This window comes from Siphateles boraxobius, unplaced genomic scaffold (genome assembly GCF_051911475.1).
Source record: "Siphateles boraxobius isolate OS27281-9 unplaced genomic scaffold, OSU_SipBor_1 20, whole genome shotgun sequence".
Classification (NCBI taxonomy): domain Eukaryota; kingdom Metazoa; phylum Chordata; class Actinopteri; order Cypriniformes; family Leuciscidae; genus Siphateles; species Siphateles boraxobius.
In genome coordinates, this window is record NW_027508811.1 from 8,147,622 (window position 1) to 8,170,402 (window position 22,781).

Below are 22,781 nucleotides of genomic sequence, written 5' to 3' on the forward strand. Positions count from 1 at the left end.
CATGACATCATGTGGACATAGTGATCTTTTGGAGTTCTTTCTCAAGGGCTTTCTTTGTATTTTAAAAAAATACATTGTCAATCTGTCCTGTTTAGTATTGATATTTGAAGTTGAAGGGTGATGGCCTACCATTTAGCATAGCTTTTCTGTCAAGTTGTACATCTACACTGGAGAAACTTTTCTTTACAATGTTTTTCTTTCTTAATTTTCAGTAAAATTCCCTTTTAGGTGAAAAACGAGTGAAAAAATATATAACAATATATATTCACTTATATTCAGGTATACACAGGTGCTCATCAGGCAATTTTTTTATTTTCTTTTTTATTATGTATTATTGTAGGGATGTTTAGATATATTACTGGACAACAGGACAAAAAAATGTATATATATATATATATATATATATATATATATATATATATATATATATATATATATATATATATATATATATATATATGCAGTATACAGGCTGATGTTCTACAGTATGTCTGTCCTTCATGGATCTTAAATCTCAGTGGCTCAGTGAATGTGTGAATTGCATGATTTAGGGGGTTTGGACACTGGGCAGATCTTTATCTGCTGGATGGGACAGTCAGCCATTGAACAGGAAAGATAACTGTTGACTCAGCAAACATCTCTCGAGAGTGTTAGAGCAGTTTAATACAAACACACACAAACAGATACCCAGAGATTTTTCCCCCTCCCCTCCCACGAAAAAACCCACCTCAGGCACGAGCCGTTGAGGTCATGACTTATGGGTAAATAGTCTTTTTGAGGGGAATGGTTTTGTGGGTAATTGGACTGACAGCCGAGGGGAGTCAAGTCTGCTGATGTTTATTTACCTCTTTTGTTGTGCCATGAGCAGGAACAATGAAACGCTCTGGCCCGGGCCCATGATGACATCGCCTCTTGTGCTGTCAGGGCCCTGGATGAAATGAGCTTCTGCAATCCAAACTTCCTCTATGCAGAAAGATTTCCTGGGATTCTTCTGCTACGTTAGCCTGAATGAAGGTACAGGCTGAATCTGGATATGGGGTGATGGTCATAGAGTACCTGAGCAGCAATAAAAATACTGTATGTCTGGGCTTGTTATACAGAAGTCATTGTCGTCTTCATTGAAAGTGCGGTGACTGTATAAACAAAGCTTCCCTCTCGCTTTTTTAGACACTATAAGTTGCTAATGTTTTTTTAAAGGTTTTGTATACAGTGCAGGTAGAGCTACTTTTGGGTGTCTCAAGCATTTAACACTGCAGTGTTTTTGTTCTCTCCTCTCTGCTGTTTTTAGGTCAAGATCACACGGCCTTATCAAAACACAACTTTCAGATCTCTGGCATTCTGCTCTGGTTGTTAGCATGCAGTGTAGGTGCTGATGACAGGCCGTTTCTATGATGCAATGGAGGACTGTACTCTTCCAAGGAGAAGAACTTCCCTTCTCTTGCACATTCCTGAGTGTGGCTGCAGGCAAGGGCTGGGCTCAAACCATGTGCATCAATTACATGAGAGAAATATCATCAATGCCTGTTTGACGCAACACTGTCAATCAGTGTCTTAACAATTATAACACCCCAAGCACATTTCCACACTTTGAAAAGATTTACAGTTTTGTTTAACGTCACTTTATGCAATGAATCCAAATGTTAATCAGTAACTTTTTATATATACAATTTTTTTTTTGTGTTATAATGTTTTGTAAATGTTTTATTTTACATGAATTATGTTGCACTCGCATTCACCCTTACTACTACAGTACTACTAATTGCAAATATAATTATATTATCGGATTAGAAGAATAAGTTGACTTGTAGTTTCCAAGTTCCCTTTCAGTCGATAACGTCGGACGTAGTCGACGCGACTGAAATGGGATCACGCTAGGGAGCCTATCATCTTCGAGTACTATTGAACGAGCCAATGTAATTGGCGTGCGTGATTCGCATCACACACTCCGCCCCCGCGGCGCGGGTATAAATACGGAAGTGGATGCACGCACTAGTTGCCTTTCGCTTCGGAGCCGATCGTTTGATGTCTCTGAGAGTGCTGTTGTCTACAACGAGCGAGTGTGTCGGTGTTCTTCAGGAAGACTCTCCCAGTGCTGGTGTTCTACAGCGCGAGTGCAGCGGTGATCGCGAGCTTTGAGCTCTCAACTGCTGTTTTAACAGCAACAAATTTCTAAATGTTTGTGTGTGTTGATGGCTGGTTAGAGGGCGGAAAAGTGAGTGCTTCACTGTTTCAGTTCTCTGTTCAGTGTTGCCGCGGTCATTTCCCTGTGTGCTCCGGCACTGGTGACGGTCCTATTTTCTGAAAGAGCAACACGGGTGCGTTTGCGTCTTTTTCAAGATGTCATTCCGCCCGTGCGTTTCTGGGTGCGGTCGTTCCCTGTCTCTCTCTGATGGTCACAACTGTTGTGTCACGTGTTTGGCTTACAGCACGCTGAGACAGCTTTTGTGGACAGCTCATGTTTTCACTGTGGGAACATGACTGTCGCAGTGTTGAGGGCGAGACTCGCCTTCGTTCGCGGAGAGCGAGTCCCCATTACCATGCCCCACCCTCGGGTGCTGTGTGGGATGGGTGACCGGAGGATAGTGTTGGATGTCCCGCCCGGTAACCATTCCCTGTGGGCTCCTCACTCCTCCCTTCCACTGCAACCACTGGAGCCTCCTGTGTTGTCTGCTGGTCCATCTGTAATGGGTGGGCCAGCGGTTTCACTCGGGGCTCCCCTGGAGGACAGGACGCCGATTGCAGCATCAGAGGGTGAGCTGACTTCTGGAGATGATGACTCGGCTGCATTGTCTCCCTCCGGGAGTTCAATGTTGCCCGAGCCGGATCCAGAATTATCAGCTATGCTGAAACGGGCCGCCGAGGCTGCCGGGCTCGAGTGGAACCTCCACCGTGTCCCGTTCAGTCTCGGTTGGAATCTGGAGTTTGGTATCTTGGGGCGGGCCGCGCTGGTTCTCAGCTCGCCGCCCCAGTGCCTTTCTTTCCCGAAATGCATGGAGAGCTTATCAGGTGGTGAACAGCATCTTTCTCTGCCAGAAACTGCCTGAATAGCTTTTCCCCCTCATTACCCTTGATGGAGGAACGGTGAAGGGTTGCGAGGTGTCCCTCCATTGGAGCGGTCTGTCGACACAGGTGCACCTGTGTCCGGCGGCCGCTGCCTTTTGGGGGGATCCTCGTCTCCCCCCTAAGGCCTGTGAGTTTCGTCCGTTCCGACGGGCAGAGCTTACAAAGCCTGTGGGCAAGCCCCTTCCTCTTGCGTGCCATGGCGTTGCACCCATGGCATGCACGAGGGTAATCCAGACCGTGCGCTCATAGGTGAGCACCGCACTGCATCCGACCTCACCCTCCGGGGTACGGGTGTCGTAGCGTGCGTGATCGGTCTGGCGATGTCCACCTTGGTGGTCCAGTAGCGCCTTCGTTGGCTCAGCCTGGTTGGTATGGCGGATGCGGACAAGGTTCGGTTCCTGGTCTCCCCAATTTCCCAGGTTGGGCTGGTCGGCGACGCGGTGGAGAACTGCATCAAACAGTTCTCTGCCGCTCAAGCGCAGACGGAGGTCATCCGGCACATCCTGCCCCGGTGGCCAGCTGCTGCCTCCACCCGCCGCCGGTGGCAGCTCCTCCGCCTGCTCGTCGCCGTGGGCGTTCTCCGGCCGCCGCTCCTGCTGGCCCTCCGCAGCAGCCTCCACCCAGGCCTCAGCAGGGAGCCGGCCGCAGTAGAGACGCCCAGCCCGCTCCAGGCGCTGCCAAGCCAGGTGGCAAGCGACAGCGAAAGCATTCCGGAGCGGGCCGCCCAGGAATGGATGAGATGCTCTTGGAGTGGCACGATCACTCCCTCCCCCCGGGTGAGGGCCGGGTGGAGCCTTTGTTTGTGTGTGTGTCTGTTCCGCCGCTGGCTCCCTAAAAAAAAAAAAAAAAAAAAAGCGGAGCAAGCGGTACCCACACTTCAAAGAGAGAGCAATTTCATCTGTTCCTGGGTCCCAAGAGGGCCAGTCTGGCGGGTGTGACCCTGTATAGCCTTACACCCCTCAGCTCCCCCTTGGTCGCCAGCAGGCAGCTTGGTGCGTTCGAGGACCCGGTCATCCGCCTTCTCACGCGCCCCCTGCCGCTTGTGGAGACAGGTAAGTGTTGCACAGCACACTAACACCACTCTCTCTACTTTGCTGTCCCACCTCAGGCTCGGCTACCCCGCTCAAGTCAGTGATAGTCATCACATTAGGTGTTGAGCAGACGTGCTCCTGAAAATTCAGTGATATTCATCACACCAAGTGTTGAGCAGTGCTCCTGACTTGTGCGTGCTTATCTTATCCTGCTGGCGAAGGATTTGATATAGCCGCTCCTCCAGCCGGTACGAAGGCCAGTTGTAAACTCGTTCTTCGTGCTACTAGGTGGTGGGTCGTGACCATCTTGGCCCAAGATTGGTCTGCAGCTTTGACCTGAAAGACATGTGCTTCAGATCTCTACCTCCCGCACCGCAGGCCATCCTGTGTGTTGCGTCTAAGGGTGGAGTATCAGTACAGTGTCCTTCCCCTCGAGTGCTCCAGAGCCCGTTGGGTCTTCAGGTCAACTGGAAGAGAGTAATCTCGCCCACGGGCTGAGTATCTCTTTTCTAGTTTTGGAGAGGTACTCGGTCCAACATGTCTCTCCAATGAGAATGTGTTCAGCTGGTGTTGAAGTGAGAAAGGGTCCCACTGGAAGAACTTTCAGAGGCTCCTGGGGTATATGGTAGTCGCAGCCTTTGGCTCCCTCCATATGTGACCGCTTCAGCGCTAGCTTCACGATCGAGTCCCGAGGTGACCGTGGCAGAGCAGCTCACCCTGTGTGACTATAGTTCATCCTGGTCTGCTGCCAAACCCTCTTCAACAGAGCGGCCATGTACAAAGGGCGTGTTTTAACGGGGGCCTGGGCGACCCCCGACTACACGGGCATTCGTGCCTCGAGTTGTTAGACATTGCGACCGTTGCGCAAGCTTCCCCTGCATGTCACAAACTCACCCGTCACCTCCTCCTTGGAGTCAGACGCTTCTGAGGGCGCCTTATTCCACTCCTCCCGCTTACTCAATCGTGCCGCCATCGAGCCTCACGACAGTTATAGCCAGGGCAAGTGGAGACTCCATCCCCTGGGTCCGGCTGGGTCATGACCATTCCGGGGCCGCTCAGTTGCCCCCCCGGTTTTATTTTTCCGCCAGTGTTTGGGTAAACCGAGCGGACTACCCTTGGACAAACACTGGGACTCAGCGGCCCCAGGGGCCCGCAGAAATGCGTTTAACCCCGGTGAGCCTTCTAAAAGTGACTGCGACTCATGGTCGCCTTGCGCCTGCAAGTCAGTGAAATCATCACTCTTCATGTTGAGCAGATTTGCTCCTGAAACTCAGTGAAGTTCATCGCACTCTGGTGTTGAGCAGCAATGCTCCTGTAGCTCAGTGAGTCCATCACAGGTAGCTCAGTGAATTCATCACACGCAGTGCTGAGCAGAAATGCTCCTGGTGCTCAGTGAAGTTCCTCGCACTCAAGTGTTGAGCAGAAATGCTCCTGAAGCTCAGTGAGTTTATCACACTCAGGTGTTGAGCAGTAATGCTCCTGAAGCTCAGTGAACTTGTCACACTCAAGTGCTGAGCAGAAATGCTCCTGTCGCTCAGTGAGGTTCTTCGTACTCAAGTGTTGAGCAGAAATGCTCCTGAAGCTCGGTGAGTTTATCACACTCAGGTGTTGAGCAGGAATGCTCCTGAAGCTCAGTGAACTTGTCACACCCAAGTGCTGAGCAGAAAATGCTCCTGAAGCCCAGTGATCTTCACATGTTGTGTTGAGCAATGCTCCTGTCTTTTGCGCCCGTCACTTGCACCTACGTGCCATGTCAGGAGAGGAACAGGTCTTCATAGTTGCCCCTCATTGGCCCAACTAGACCTGGTTCCCTTCAACAGCCTTCCTGACTTCCCCTGGATTCGGGGACGGGGCACGATGGCACACGCGTTCTTCCCCCGGAGATTCCGGGCGGTCTTACATCCGAACGCGGAGGTTCAGGTGGCTATCACAAGAACATGTGTTAGTTACCATCACTTCTGCGAGCACCCCCTAGAATTGGGTAGCGTGCTTACGCCTTTAGAAGTGGAACCTAGTCGTTGAGTGCGTCTTCTCCCCTGAGGAGATCCTGAAAGCTTTCGATCACTTCAGTGCTCTCTTTCCTGCAAAATGGGTTGCAGTAGGCTGTTTTCCTAAATCACCCTCAAAATGATGTTGCCTCGGTGTTTAAACGACGCTCATCGTGTTGCAGAAGTATGCAGAAGCACGTTCTGATCGTCAGGTTCCTGAGGAGCAAGGTCTTGTAAATCCTTGTGTCCCTCTTTATCCTCTTGGGCCTTGTCCCTGGTGCGACTGCACTGCAGAGACCGCCCCTGAGCCACTGCGGGTAGTGAGTTAAAAATTCTGTTATATCAGTTCTCCTGCTCGCGTGGTCTCTACTAGAGGGTAGGGACTTGCTCGCTTTCGGTCAACGTATTGTGCCTGGAGTCTGGGCCGGCTAACTCTCACAAGCTGAGACCCCGGCTCGGATTGTGCCCAAGGTTCCTACCTCTCCCGTAATAGGAGCAGGTGGTGAGCCTGCAAGCGCTGCCCTGGAGGAGGCAGATCCAGCCCTGGCTTCTCTGTCCGATTCGCTTGGACGTGTACAGAATGCAAGTCATAGACCTCAGACCAGCTCTTCAAATATCTGTTGGAATTCAGCAGAGAGGGAAGGCTGTTTCCATGCAAAGTTGCACTTAGTGCTTGCCTTCATTTCGGCAAAGATCCGAGATGCAACATGTCCACTTAGGTGTTGAGCTCCTCTATGATGAGTGTAAAGTGCTCCGCCTGGGCGTTGACGATATACTTTGCTAAACAGATTCTAGAGTTGGGGGCTGGACGACACCTAGTTGAACCGCTGCTTCCCGTGGGCTCCCTTCTCATGAAGCCAGTTTCACCGTGAGCCCGGTTCAAGTGTCGGCTTGCTGCGCCATTCCCCTCCTATGGACTGGATACGTGCGCCTTTCTACTCCAGTTGAGTTCCCTTAAAATTGAACCCTGTTGAGTTCCTCCACACCCCTCCGACGTCGGACGTGCGGAACGTCTGGTGTTAGGCCTACCACTCGTAAGCAGTGTGGAACCTGTGTTAGGCTGGGTCCATATGTTGCGGTCCCTTCGGTGACCCCATATGTGTATTCTTCCACGATACGGCTCCCTGCGGTGAGCCCGTGTCTTCCCTCGGCAGAGTCTCTCTGCCGTCACTGTCCGGTGTGTCTCCCCCCGTCTTAGGCTGGAGCCACCCCAGTGACATTCCATATGTTAGACTGCCCGGTTTCCGCCCAGTTCATATGTGTATTCTCCACATTTCCTCCCTCGGGTTGGATGTGGCTTCCGCAGCGTCCCTTCCTTCCAACGTACGGGGAACGCTTTCCCAGTGGTCCTGTAGGAACAGCAGTGACTTCCCTGGCCTAAGCCCTGTCCTTCCCCGCCTTAAGTTTGCGGGGGCATCAGGAGGCTTTGGTTTAGGCACTGGAAGGTGGCAGCGTTAGTGGCGTGTTCAATGGTTGATCCCATTTCAGTCGCGTCGACTACGTCCGACGTTATCGACTGAAAGGGAACGTCCTGGTTGCGTATGCAACCCACCGTTCCCTGAAGGAGGGAACGGAGGACGTAGTCCCCTTGCCACTACCGCTGGACCACCGCTGACCCCGGGTTACTCTCGGCTCCTCAGCGAAAAGCAACTAGTGCGTGCATCCACTTCCGTATTTATACCCGCGCCGCGGGGGCGGAGTGTGTGATGCGAATCACGCACGCCAATTACATTGGCTCGTTCAATAGTACTCGAAGATGATAGGCTCCCTAGCGTGATCCCATTTCAGTCGCGTCGACTACGTCCTCCGTTCCCTCCTTCAGGGAACGGTGGGTTGCATACGCAACCAGGACGTTACTTATAGTCAGTAGAATGTCTGTTGGGGGAACATCAAAATAAAGTTTTAGCAGATATTAATCAGACAGTCTACTAACACTCTATGGACAGTTAGTTGACATGTAGCTATAAAGTTACTTATAGTTAGTAGAATGTCTAAAGTGGACAACCGAAAAAAAGTGTTACCCAAAAACCTAATTAGTGCATCTTTAATATTAGTTTTTGAGCAATAAAATATGAGAACCATACTCTACTAAAATTATCAATTATCCAGAAGACTTTAAAACAGTTTTGATTAATGTGTGTGTGTGTGTGTGTGTGTGTGTGTGTGTGTGTGTGTGTGTGTGTGTGTGTGTGTGTGTGTGTGTGTGTGTGTGTGTGTGTGTGTGTGTGTGTGCGTGCGTGCCTGCGTGCATGCGTGCGTGTGTGTGTGTGTCCTGGTAAACCCTACATTATTGCGACAAAATATCCCAACAAATATGGCAATATCCAAAATCCTTGTCCTTGTGGGGACATTTTCTGGTCCCCATGAGGAAAACAGCTTATAAATCATACTAAATGAATTTAAAATCATCTAAAATGCAAAACATTTTCTATGATTGCTAGGTTTAGGGGTAGGGTTAGTGTAGTGGGATAGAATATACAGTTTGTACAGTATAAAAATCATTATGTCTATGGAAAATCTAATATGCTATTAAGAAATTAATACATGATGACATGTTTAATTAATAGCAATTCATTTATTACTTAATCTATTAATCATATAGACTCTTTATTAGTTGCTGATGCAGTAATAATTAATTAATGGTTTAGTTCTTCATGAGTCATACATTAACTCATGATTATCTGTGCATTAGTTAAGTATGAATTAATGCTTATTAGTGCACCCGTATTGTAAAGTGTTACCGAAAATCCTCATAAAACATGGATACCGTGTGTGTGTGTGGTTGGGTGCATCTTCCAAACTAGTTTTCAATTCTTTAAAATCAAGTTTCTCACTTACAAGACACAGACTGGAGATTAGCAGCTTGTTTGCTCAAACAAGTATGCTGTAGAAAGATGTGTTTTCATAGTCATCACGCCTTGAATATCAGATTGATTTTATCACTTCCTGGATATTGCATTATTCTGATTACAAAATACGGGTGGAATAGGGAACATTTTTGGTGAACTATCCCGTACTTATCAAATTGCTGTTGATTCTGTGCTGTGGTTTTGCCTGTAGGCTGAGGGACAGATGCTATATGAAAGAATGAAATGCTGTGAGGAATGCAGTACTAGCCTGAGAACACGCCATTGGCAGCACCGGTGATCCCGAACTAATTCGGACAAGAGCCGGAACGGGAGACAGCACCCCAAGCACCACTTGCTTAACCCTCAATCTCTCCATTTAAACATTATGCCGGAAGAGCGAGCGAGAGAGAGAGAGCTGATTGTTAGAAACCGACTGTTGCCGTTTACTCTGGTGTCGGCCTTGGATTCCCATAAGCTTAGAGGTCACCACAACCAAACAGCAGGGGTGTAAGAATGATCCTAATGTTTCTTCTTGAAGCAGGAATAAAAGATGGCTTTAGGGGGATCGGGTGTCAGCCGGGGTCAAGGCAAGTGGAGGACCTTTGGCAACTTGAGTATGTAGCAGCTTGCCGCTGTCTACCGTAGGATATAATACCCATGAGACACCAATGGGCGGAACAGGAAAAAGATCACAAATGGTGCCTCCTTAAGAAACAGTGATTTAAATTTACCCTGGTGCTTGGCTTTTAATAGAGAGATTTGTTTTATCCCATACCAGACAGGTGGCAAACATAGGAACTTTTTGTTAATAGCAATTTTTTTTTAGTATTAAAAAAAATCACTTGAAAAGCAGCAATTCCTAACTACTGCTTCTTTTTTTCATCATTTGATTTATATCAGCTGTCATAATCAAAATAAAGTGCACACAAACATCTTTTAAAATTTAATTAGCAGTTTGAAAACCTGTTTTTGCCCCAGAGTAAAAAAATAAAACCGGTAATTGAGATTAATAAAGAAGCAAATAAGTGTAAATAAATAAGTGTGTTTGTACTGAAAACAATGACAGTTGCTATAATCTAAATATGTTGCATTGCCTTTTAGGTGCATTTAGCTAAAATGTTTAGTGAAATAGACTTACCAACTAAACAAACAAAACTTAAACTTGCTGAGACAAAAGTTCCGTCAAAGCAAGCGCATAAAGAGATCTCTCTACGTTTTGAATATAAGACGAGCATGAATAACCCTCATGGCTATTCTTGGTCATTTGAAAAGCCCATTCAGTGTCAGGAAATGAAACAGTACTATTCCCTCATAACTTAATTGGCTGGATTGCAGGTGTCTGGTTTCCTATAACTGTTTTCCCGGCACAATAAATGTCAGTTCCCTTGGTTACAGGGCCTATTGGCAAGCTGAGGATCCTTGTTTGTTTCTGATGAGGTGGAGAAGTGCCCTTTTCTGTATGAGATGTAGGTGCTCTATTCCCAGTTTTGTTATTACATTTGTGTTCCTGTGCTGAAATGTATTGTCACGATGCTCATTTGTGTTCGAGGGACCCAGCAGGACACCACAAGCCCGAAAAGTGGTTCTCACGGCTTTTGGCAGCAGATCGCAGGACGTTCATTAGCCTCTGTCAACATGCATATTGTGTGTGTGACTGTGCATGCGTGTTTGTGTTCTTTCAAGCACCGGCTTTGTGCTTTGTTAGTGGTCTGTTACTCCGGTAAGTTTATATGATGGCACTTTGACCGAGACCATCGTTGGCAGCATATAATAGACAGCTTGAATGTTCTTTTATACAACTGTTCTATAAACAAGAGGTTTCTGACTAAATTTGTCCTTTTTTTTCTCCCAACTAAACTGGTCACCAAAGAATTTTCACAGGAGCATACTTTGTTGGTATCATCCTGCTTGTATGTGTTCCAAATCAGAGAAATGTCTTTTGGAATGCTGCTCAGCCAATCAGATTAGGAACACTTTTCCATTAAGTTTGAACATGTTTTATAAATAAAGAATGTGATCCGATTTCATATGCTTAATTTATTTTGTTTAAACTCTTTATTTTAATAGGTGAATTATTATGATAAAATAGGGCACAACAGGTGGATAAATAATTACACTTATCACTGCAGGTTTCCGACTTCACACAGCTGCGTGTAATCCATCTGAGGACATTACACCATGTCCAAAAGGGAGAGGAGGAGTGGTCACATGATCACTCTCACTCTTTTGCTGTTTTCACACACCTTCACACTAGCTATGTTTCTATCCAAAGTTGCCATTTTAACTTGCAAAATTGGAATATTGCATAAAACATTTGCGAATAAAGCACCAACCAGTGAGTCAGAGAACAAAATTGTCACTTCCTGACAAAATGGCGCTAAAAATCACTTAATTTACACATAATTTTCGTATATACTGAGAAGCATTTAGCTGCAGCCTGCGATGGACCTCAAATCTAAGGTCCATGTGTGATGTCAGAAGCCGCGCCCATGTCCAAATACATCCTATTCTCATTAGCGTGATTTTTCCCCCCGCCAAAATCAATTCAATGAAAACTCCGCCCTGCAGCCATTTCTTAAGGTTTTATTGGTCATGTCAATCACAGCACTGATTGCCTACACCAAACATTGATCCCTAAACCTGCCCATCACTGTAACCTTACTCAATGATATTAGCTGCCAGCCAAGATTTCTGGTGAAGTGGTTTGGGATATTTTTTTTTTAACTTTGAAACAGGAAGAAGGATCCAGAAGACTTAACCCTCACACCTAATTCTCATTCATTTACTTCTTATAATTCTCTTTTTATGACAGACTGCACTGAAACCCACACAAAACCTACCCTTAGGTATTGGGATTGGATGTCCAGCGCAGGATGCAGCGATCCCTACTTGTATATACTTGAGTCTCAGAGTGCGCTGACGAAACGCAATAAATGTGTTATGTTGCTTTAGAAGGTAGATGCTGCTGTTTGGGAACACAGTCGTGTAAGACAGTTCTGGGAGTAATTATACCGAACCACATTGAAAACAGACTTTGCTCAGGCATTTCAGAACAAAACATCTAGGTTACCAATGTAACCCCCGTTCCGTGAAGGATGAAACAGAGACATTTTGTCAGACTGACTTCATGGGGTCTCACCTGGAAGCCCAAACAAAATGAGACAATGGGCATTGGACAGTGAGATTTGCATGCCGAGTCACACCTACACGTACATATGGGTATAAATATGACTGGCATTACTCACTTCATTCATGTTTTTCTGAGGAGCCTAGATAGGGATCCCGGCCATTCAGCTCCCACCCCAAGGGGGCACGGCATGCTTTGGGCCTGGTACACCAAGGCGATGACATCCACTATCCAGTGGGCCAACCAATGTTTGGAGACAGCCATTTCCTTCTGCTTACCTCCTTGCTGTATTGTGTCCTTTGCCAGTAGAACCGCAATCTCCATTAACAGGACAGTGCACACTCCCTGCCTGTGGCACAACAACGGGGGTTTCGGTGGGGGGGTGGGGGGGGGGGAATTATTTTATTCGGAATTATTTTGTATTCCGAAGATGAACAAAGGTATTACGGGTATGAAACAACATGAGGGTGAGTAATTAATGACAGAAATTTCATTTTTGGGTGAACTTACGCTTTAATAAAAATACAAGAATACTGTAATTCCCCCCCCCCCCCCCCCCCCTCCAAAAAAAAATTCTACAGAACACAATGGAAGATATTTTGAAGACAATATTTGACAGCATTGAATTTTATTGTATGGACAAAAACACTCAGGCATTGTTTAAAAAAAAAGTATTCCGTATTTCACAAAAGACAAAAAGTCATATAGGTTTGGATTGGATAGACATGAGTGATATACATGATAGAAATACATTTACGATAGAAATAAATTTGCAATTCAACATGTAAGAATACTTAGTTTTATTATTATTATTATTATTATTATTATTATTAATAGTGGCATCAGCCTAATGCTGTTTCTTTTACCTTTTTTTTTTTTTTTTGACTTGGGTTCTGTCTCATGAAGCCCTTGGCAGACCAACTCGGTGTGAGTAAACACATTCCTCAGCTGCACAGCATACCACAAGATTAGTTATGACTTTGGAGAAAGATTTTAAGAGGGAAACTTTGTCTAAGAAGATTTGTGTATGAGGTAAGCCATGAGCCATTTGTGACTTTCACGAAATGCATATGTTTGCCCAAAACAAAAATCATCAGTATTAGAAGTTCAGCCTACAGAGCAGACAACAATTAAAGCGATCATAACGGATATATGCATGAAATGTGACATTGTCATGATGCTATCATGTGAGAATGAGTTTAATCATGAGTAATAACAACTTTTCTTTGTTTTATTTAAGGGGTAGTTCATCCAAAAATGAAAATTGTTGAGTCATTCCAAACCTGCATAATTTTCTTTCTTCTGTGGAACAGTGTTTTCATTCCACACAATGAAAGTTGAAGATCAGACTGAGACTGAGGTTTACTTTGATTCATAAGGAGCAGTTAGGTTAAGGCTCTTCAAGACTTGTCAGAAAGCCCCCTCACTTTTATTCATGAGCGCTTTTCAGACTTTGTCCCATTAAGCGAGTGGACTTGTGGATTAAGTCCACTTCGTGTCAGTAATATCATCATGAAAAACTCTTGACACCATGGGCCAATTGTTGAAAAAGGAGGGAATTTGAAGAATAGCACTGTAGCCATCTGCTCTTTCTGCTTGTCTTTCTTTGAAGAGGAGGTGTCTTCCTCCATCACTTCCCCTTCTAGTGATCAATATGGGCCATCCAATCAATTGCCACATTCAAATAAACCTTTATAATTCCTTTCAAGCAACATACTTCTAAAGAATCGTGAACTGAGAAGAGAAGCCCATCCAAATTACACTCTAGTGGCTTTTATTGGGCTGACATACAATGGAGCTTGACAGAAAACAATCCTCATGTTTTGGAAATTAGGTCAGGCTTTATTGAAAAGGACAGTCTGCCAGGCAGCCAGTGTAATCTGGTGGGGAGGACTTGTTGTCCGACCTGCTGCTCACCATATTTGATGTCCCATTGTTTCCTCTCCTCCTATAATCTGCCCATTCTTAAAGTGTTGCAATTCATTTGGACTGATTTCTATGGCAGCTCAGGCGCGAGGGCAATTAAAGGACTTTGAAGGGGTGAGCGCATGAACTACATGCCAGTGGTGTGCTATTGTGCTCCGAAGGCTTGTGTACGCGCTGCTAGTAGGGGAGCGGAGGGTTTCTGAATGGAGCGTTGCACAAGGCGAGATACTCCAAATGAAGTCTGTAGTGTTTAAAGTTATGAATTTATATTTACAATTATGTTTTTATACTTACAATTGTGACTTAATGTCCCACAGTGATGACAGTATACTCACAACTGTGATACTGCTCACAATTGTGAATGAATAACACTTAATATTAACATTCAATCATTATCATAGATTTGATGATGTCTCATTATTGTGGTTACATCTGACAATTATGATTTTATACACATAATTGTGACTTTATATCAGTGTGACTATATCTCACAACTATGAATTGATACACACAATTGTGGCTTTATATCTTATAGTTATGGATTTATACACAATTTTGACTTTACATCTTACAACTGTGAATTTATACACACAATTGTGACTATATCTCACAGTTATGAATTTTTACTCACAATTGTGCCTTTATATCATAATTATGCATGAATACTTATATCTCAGTGTGATTATATCTTTTATGAATTTAAACTCACAATTGTGACTTTAAATCTCACAATTAGGAATTCATAGACACGACTGTGACTTTATATCTCATAATTATGCATTTATACTCACAACTGCTCTCTCAACAAACTTTACATGTTAATTAGTAATTAAGACTTTATCTCACAACTGTAATTTCATACAAATACATCTTTATTTCTCACAATGGTAACTCTCACAATTGTGACCTTATTTCAAACTTCATCTCACAATCACCTCATTTTTTTTTACTCTGTAAAGTTCTTATGGTGGTTTTATATTATATTTTGGTAAGGACCATTAGAAAGATCATGACATTGAAAGTGAAGATGGTCAAATTGCCTTGTTTTGACTAGAAATTCATGGTGCTTCATTTACATTCTCCCTCTTTGACCTGATAATGCATTTGCCACAATAGGACCTTTGACCAGACCGCAGCTCCCCCTTGGTTACCACAGAAACCAAAGAGACTTCTCTCTGCTCCTCTGGGCCCTCTCTCTACTGCGGCGACAGTTTTTCTTGTTTCCCCTCTCTGCTTCCTGTCCTCTGTAAATTGTTCTGACTGAAATATTTTACATCTGATATGAGAAAAAAAAGAAAAGTCAAGTTAAGCCTTTTTATCTTTGGCAGTGAATCCTTGATAACAGTGGACCTGCGTCTTAAAGCAGGAACCGGTGGTCATAAACACCATTCCCATGGGAAAGTTTGTATAAAGCCTCAGTTTGTCTTTTCTTTTAGTGCAAAACGTTTCCACTGCAACTCTTAATGCCATTAAATGAGTGTGTGTGTTTGTGTTTGTGTTGTCTGGGGGGGGGGGTTGGGGGCTGGGCTAAAAGGGTTTGGGACACGTCAGGAACCCTGAGCAAACCCACATCCTGTAAATTAGGTCTTCATGAGCCACATCTCTACACACACACACACACACACACACACACACACACACACACACACACACACACACACACACACACACACACACACTCTTTTTCATTCTTTTGCTCATTTTCTCCCTGCATGAAAGAGAGGGGAGGATAAAAGAAAGGCACAATGCTGACATGCACGAGACGAGTGGCCCCTTCTATAAAAAGATAAACAGGGGACCAACCAAAAAAAGGAGGGAGGGAGAGAGAGAGAAAGATTAACTCATGTCATCATCTTTACACTCTAGCTGCTGAAAGCCAATCAGTTCATTTAAAGACAAATGAATTGGTTTTCCTTTAACCACACTGGGTGTGGGAACAGTACGGTTTCTTATAAAAAGAGGCAAATAAACTATTCCTTGAGTTTAACACAAAGCCAAATAAAGGCAAGATGCTAGTGTATATTATGTGTTTTTACTGTATAGTCTCTGTATCCCTTCTCTGTTTGGTCATTTTTTCTCTATTTATTGAAAAAAATAAAATAAACAAACAACATAAATGAAATATTCAAATATTATCATAATTTTAATTATAAATTATTTATTGTTAAGGATTTAACAATAATAATAATTATATAATTATTATATTATATAATTAATAATTAAAATCTAAATATAATAATAATAAATATTATTATATAATGAATATATTATAATTATTATATTATTATATAATTAATATATTACATATTATAATTATAATTATTATACAATTAGTATTTTTACTAAATCCTGTTTAATATTGTTTTAAAAAGAATAAATTTTTCAATCAAAATGATAAAACAGACAATTCTAAATTCTGATTGGATCGAAGCTGCACATTGTATATTAATGCGCACAATTGTATTGCCTAGCAACCATTAACAGCTTAAAGTTTTCAACATTAATTAATTATATAATCCATTTTTTTTTTTCAATATAATTATAGTGGCTTATCAATGTTGATTGATGGAAAATTGTAATATTAATACATAAAACTATTTGTTGAAAATCTGTTACTTTTATTGTATTATTGCTGTAATCGTTTTATAGAACCTTATTATAGGCCACCTCTTAACCGTGGTAAAATAACTGTAACACTGGCATCTCGTGACATATCAACATTCATAGACTTGCAGCTGCAGCAAAGAGCACAGCAGTTGTTTCATAAATACATTTGAATGTAGTTGCCCTTTCATATGCAAGTTGAAAAAATAGCCCATTGCTCATTCACACAAAAATTTGGTTAAAAACAAAACAAAAATGCCTGTACCACCGCCACTCATTCACACACAGTCCTGCAGCCCTGTATCCTCACTGCAGCTAAACTTTGGTGGTCTTCAGCCTTCAGTGGATAATTGATTATGGGATTGAAGCCTCAGGGCTTTAAAGGGGGAGAGGTGAAAGAGGTTTCCAAGGTCAATGCCTCCCTCCTTCTTCTCTGCCTCTTTTCTCTCAATTATTTGGACAGAGTTTCCAATGCACTAGTCATTAAGGTCCAGCCACCAGGGGAAACTCCAAATATTTGGCCACATTTGCAATAACTTGAGCTCTACACAAACATGAGGATGTTGTTTAGGTGCGTCCTAGTAGTTTCTGGTTCACAGGCAATGAGAAAGCAGACTTTTGAAGAAAACACAGCCCCGTTAAGCTCTACAAAACATGCTTTGGCCTCAGCATTGATGACTAAATATTTGTACTTCATATGCTCCTTATTTTGTAGCTCAAATGTGGATTTTGTTTAATGCGCTTTGTATTTGCCACTGTCATTTTCAATGACAGTTGCATTGAACACTTTTCCAAATATTATGTTAAGTTTTGTTTTTTTATGTAGAGTTATTTACAGGCAAATAATTTCAGAAAACATTAGGCATATGTTCATTTAATTCCCTGAATCACAACGCTGCAGATAAACAGCTGATTACCTCACTCCTGGAAAAATCTGTCCTCCATCCCTCCACCGCCAACTTTATTTCTATAATTGTGTCCAGGAGGGGAAGAGCTTTGAGAGCACGTGTTGAGTCTTGTGCTTGAGCCTTTGTGAATGATCATTTGAAGGATGGCTTCACAATAGTCATGCTAGTTACTCTCTCTATGAATGATATTGGTTAGTTGTTTGCTCAAGGCCAAAGTAACAGTACTGGCATCTCAGTAACTCACTAATCCCTGGATTGTGCATCAATGGGAAAGCATGTTAGAAATCCAAATCCAAATCTCAGATCTTGCTTGATCAGTATCACTGGTCTTTCAAAACAAACCCATAATAACCGACTTACCTCACCAAAATAAGCTTACACAAATGGAAATAAGACAGTAATAACAACAGTCAAGTCAAATTGATTTGTATAGTGCCTTTAACAATGCTCATTGTAGCAGCTGCACAGAAAATCATGATTTTAATGTTTATAATATCTTAATATCTCCATGCTGCATTCAGCAGTTTTGAGCTGAGCGATAATATAATTTATATTTTGCGACAAGACATGCTATATTCCCTTACGCGAATATAATGTATTATGAAGTTGGACGTATAATTCCAACTTTACATAAAGAGCTGGCTGATAACATAGTAACGTTTTGCAACAATAATAAATCAGGCAGCTGAGATTTGCTAGATTATATTGCTTTACATGTGTGTATTGTATGGATTCAGATAAAGTTGGATATAACATATAGCTAACTTTACATTTAGAACTGTGTGATAGTGTGTGCACTTTGCAGAGATTTGCAGATAGTATTTTGTGTCAATATGTTGAATTTTGGGGTAAAATTATACCCTACATATTGTATTGTTTTATATTGCCAAACTCATCAATTAATATTTACCATCATATGTGCTGCATAATTGGATGTTTTAAAATAAACCCTGACAAAAACTATACAAGTTTCAGGGCTGGATGATATGACGATATATATATATAACATATAAGTGATCACCCGGATTTAGACCTACCTATATTGTATATAAAGCGTTCACAGGAAAATTTGCTTTATGTATTTCCCGGCATCAAAATCAGGCACATAAAAATGTCAGGAAATGCAGGTCAATATCCATGGATAACTGGATCTTTCCTCTATTAATAGTCATCCAGCCAGCTCTTTTGCCACTCAGTCCGGCTGAGAGGACGTTTTCCGGCAGGGAAAGTGACGTCAATGCATACTCTCTATACTAAAAATTCACTAACATCAGAATGACATTAAGAACAAATTCATGTGCGCACAAATGTGTTGTGAATTATAGGCGGATATTTTTAATCTTGAGAAGTTCTCTTGTGTGTACAAATGCAAAATAATAATCCATGTAATTATTAGTAAATGAGACCCACTGTCCTGTTACATATCCTTACAACATTTCATCCGAGTGTTAATTAGAAATGTTAACTAGACGTGTTCACAAGCGATGTTTATGCTAAAAACATGGCTTGTTTTTTCAAATCTTCTATCGAGTGTCATTATATTTATTGAGTTGGCTTGTGCGTTTTGTGTTTCGCGCTTTAGATATGTGATGCAATTTCCGGTAAGGGAGCATAGTGAGCATTGATGATCCCAGATTTTTAAGGTGCATTGTGGATTTTTTTTTAGGGAGCGAACACTCCAGTGCAGTGAAAGGTTTTTGCGATTGAGACAGCCCTTAAAACGCAATTGTTGAGTAAATGAATGGCCAAAACACATAAAAAGTTTTCCATTTTTAGTTGAAAGCGGTATCATGTAGTAGAGACCCCTTAAACTAATGTTTTGTATAATCGTCAGTATAATTAATGTAAACTGGTAATAATTTGCTCCAATACAAATGGTTGTTATTCAGGCGAATTCCTAGGAAAAATGCCAATTGAGGATCCGTTGCCTATGTGGAGACCTGGGAAGGTGGTGAAAGAACCTGACTGTAAATATAATAATTAGTCTCAACCAATTAGATTTTCTAAACCCAAAGTGGGCGTGGCTATACAGAGCAGCTTGCTCTGTGACAGTGAACAGGAGAGTGGCCCAGGGAAACAAGAGAAACACAGGAAATGTTCAATATGTTGGAGAGTGTTAAACACCGTGCTGCAGCTTTCTTTAGCGAGGAGCCCTTTCTGACAGTGCTGAAACTCACTGTTTTTTTTTGGCTCGGAGTCTAGGCCCTCTCCCGGATCTACCTCTCTCCCTCTCTCTCCTTCCTCCTCTCTGTGGTGGCGAGTGCAGTCAAAACCAAAAGAAAACATGCTTCGAAAGAGAAAAGTTGGGAAACAGTACAAGGGGGATAGAAACCCTCTCCTAGTTTGTCATAAAGAATGTATTTATTGCATGTGTTTAGGACCAGTGCCTAAGAGAATCTCATTATATAAGATGTATAGCCACCCCCTTAAAATCTATTAACTTTATTTCATTATTTTAGAGCGCCATTACATTACATTAGCTCAAATTAGTGCAAAACATCTTTGCGAAATTTGAAATAAGAGCTCTTTGGCAAAAGATTTTGGATGAAAATGTTTGCCAGAGGAAGAGAGCATTTGGTTTGAAGCCGTTCTCAAATGGCCTTTGAATATCGTGTAAAAGAAATGAAGGGGAAAATTGGTATTCCTACAAATATTTGATCAAGGTATCATGCCGTATCTGTTTTGCTGAGTGGTAAATGAAAAGCATTTGTGTGGTTTTTCAGTAACACGACCCAAAACCTTGGAATACCAAGTTGCAAAACTCGCCTCTCCCTCTCCTGCCCTCTTCTCTGATAGCAGAACGTCTGCACTCTAGTGACACTCTGTGGCAACCATAGGGAATCCTCTTCCTACCTTTCACAGATACAGCTTAGATATACATAATGTGAACTGAATATACAGAGGCGCTACAATTTGGTAATTTAAATGAGTTTGACAGACTGTTAGAGGTCCGTCAGAGGTGTTTCCTGAATTGAGCCCCCGGTAGGGTTTCAGTTCTTTAACAGTCTGGGATGTTAATGTGTGTACTGGATTTTGGAAGCTGAAGAGGAGGGGAGTGGGGAGAAGTCAGGCTTTTTACTCAAAGTCTTTAAAAAGGCTCAAACCCATTAAATGTTTAAGAGCTACTGCAGCCTTGAAGGAACACACTCAGCCTATGTTGACTGTAGGATCCTGAAAGATAGCTGCAGTCAAACAAATGCCACGTTTCCCGAATAGCAATTTTAATTGCAATTTTAAATCCCGAATAGCTTTATTAAGATTTAACTGCAAGATGGCTCAAGTAAATGTTTGTGCTACCAGAAAGGACACAATGTAGAGCAATTGCTTCACAGCTTTTATTTATTTTCATCTTTTTTCATTTTGTATGAAATGTCATTACAGTATCATATATCATGTTATTGGGCATTGCAATGAAAATGTCATTGTAATGTAAAATACAGAACATGACGAGTATTTTATTTTATGTGAATTATATTTTGATGAATGAATTGCAAATCATGTTTCCTCTGACCTGCTTCACTGATTAGAAACATTTATGTACCAGTTGCTTTTTTTTATGAGCCTGGAAAAGCAACAGCTACTGTACCTGCCAAAAAGAAGGGAATGACGCACACGAGCCACTGTGCAATTGTTTCTCAGAAGTGTAATGCATGGTAAGATAGTTTTCAGTATACATGTAAATCTTCTTTTTTTCCCAGTCAGGATGATAAGGAGTTGAAATCATGAAATGCACTCCAGTACATTTTTAGGATAGCAGTTGTCTCTCTCTGTTTTGTGGTTTTCATCAGGTTATAGTAAAATAATATAGCAAAATAATTCCATTTGTCAGTAAAGTGTCGTTTCACGCACTTTGGTTACAACTAGACTTACACGAAATCCTCTGTGTAACCCTTACCCCCTTATATGTTTGTTATCAAACATTTTGGCTAATTTGATTTTTTCACCCCCAGCTACCAGTTGGAATATATTAACCTTTTCTCAGATCTGCTTACCATTTTTAAATGAATTCTGCTGAATTCATCCCCTAAAATCAGCAGGAAATGTACAATGTACAATACAATGCCGATTCTTCTGTCTTGGCCTAGTTGTTATGGATGCTAGTCATGCAACACAGTTACTGCAGCCCACCATGTCATCCCTTATTGTGCACAAATGTTTTTGTTTAAATACATATATAAATATCAGTGGAGCCTTTGATCAACAGGCTTAACAACTGGCTCTTTAAAAAGTAATGGAACATGGTGACCTTTTCTTCTGCATGGAGCGCTTGATACAGTGCTGACAGTTCTTTCTGCTCCGACTGTGCTCAAATGCATTAATGATAATTAAAACATTATGATTTCTGCTTGCATGGATTTGATTGGCCCTAAAATATAAAGGTTATACGAAAGGACTTCTCTAACAGCAATACTTTATTTTTTTTCAGCATCATTACTCCAGTCTTCAGTGTCATACGATTCTTCAGAAATCATTCTAATATGCTGATTCGGTGCTCAAGAAACATTTCTTATTATCATCAATGGTGTGCTGCTTTATATTTTTGTGGAAACTGTGATACATTTATTCATTATTGTATTATTTGATGAATAGAAAGTTAGAAAGAAATGAAATTTTGTTTTTTAAAGTGTAAAATTTTACTGACCCCAAACCTTTGAACGGTAGTATGTCTCAAATTATGAATCTTTCAGTCCAAGGGTCAGATGCCACTTTTGCACTGTATTACAGTGTATTTTTTTGTGTATATAGCCTTAATAATTAATTAAACAATGATCAAATGAAGGAAAATAGCATTATAAGCAGACAAATTATGTTCGTTCTTAGTTACCAGTTCAGGTGTACCAGAAAGCTTAGCATTAGCAGCATAGCTTAGCATAGCACAGAAACTTTGTAAGTGAAACAACAGACCAATCAAGCAAGAACAGATTTGACAGATGTACCCGACTTAGTATACAATTTATGATCAGGTTCTATATACTGCTCTTTCTAAATGAACTGTAATTTTTCAATATACACATCGGTAAGGCAAGCTATGCTCTTAATTTTATTTGCACATCTCTTTGAGGACAGAGCCGTGTCCTTAGTGCTTTCCATATGAAAGGCCTTTAATTGAAACTAGCATTCATCTCAAGTATTCATCGAAGCCAAAGCATGAAGCCTCATCCTATTCTCTTTCAGGCCACTGCTAAGCAACAGCCTACAGAGGATTTATTTTTTATTGCTCAGAAGGGTTTCGGTGAGAGGGTCTTGCATATTGATGCTTTGAGGGGGTCTGTTTTCCTTTCGAT

The 22,781-nt window shown here is 42.2% G+C and overlaps 1 long non-coding RNA gene across 1 annotated transcript in view; it reads left to right on the forward strand.

The window, feature by feature from the left end:
* LOC143744894 (uncharacterized) overlaps positions 1-10,951 on the forward strand; it is a 98,592-nt gene extending 87,641 nt beyond the window's left edge. The window contains exons 6-7 of the long non-coding RNA XR_013205929.1: positions 1,289-1,815; positions 7,932-10,951. This is a non-coding gene — a long non-coding RNA (uncharacterized LOC143744894). The remainder of the gene's footprint in view (positions 1-1,288; positions 1,816-7,931) is intronic.
* The last annotated feature ends 11,830 nt before the right edge of the window (positions 10,952-22,781 follow it).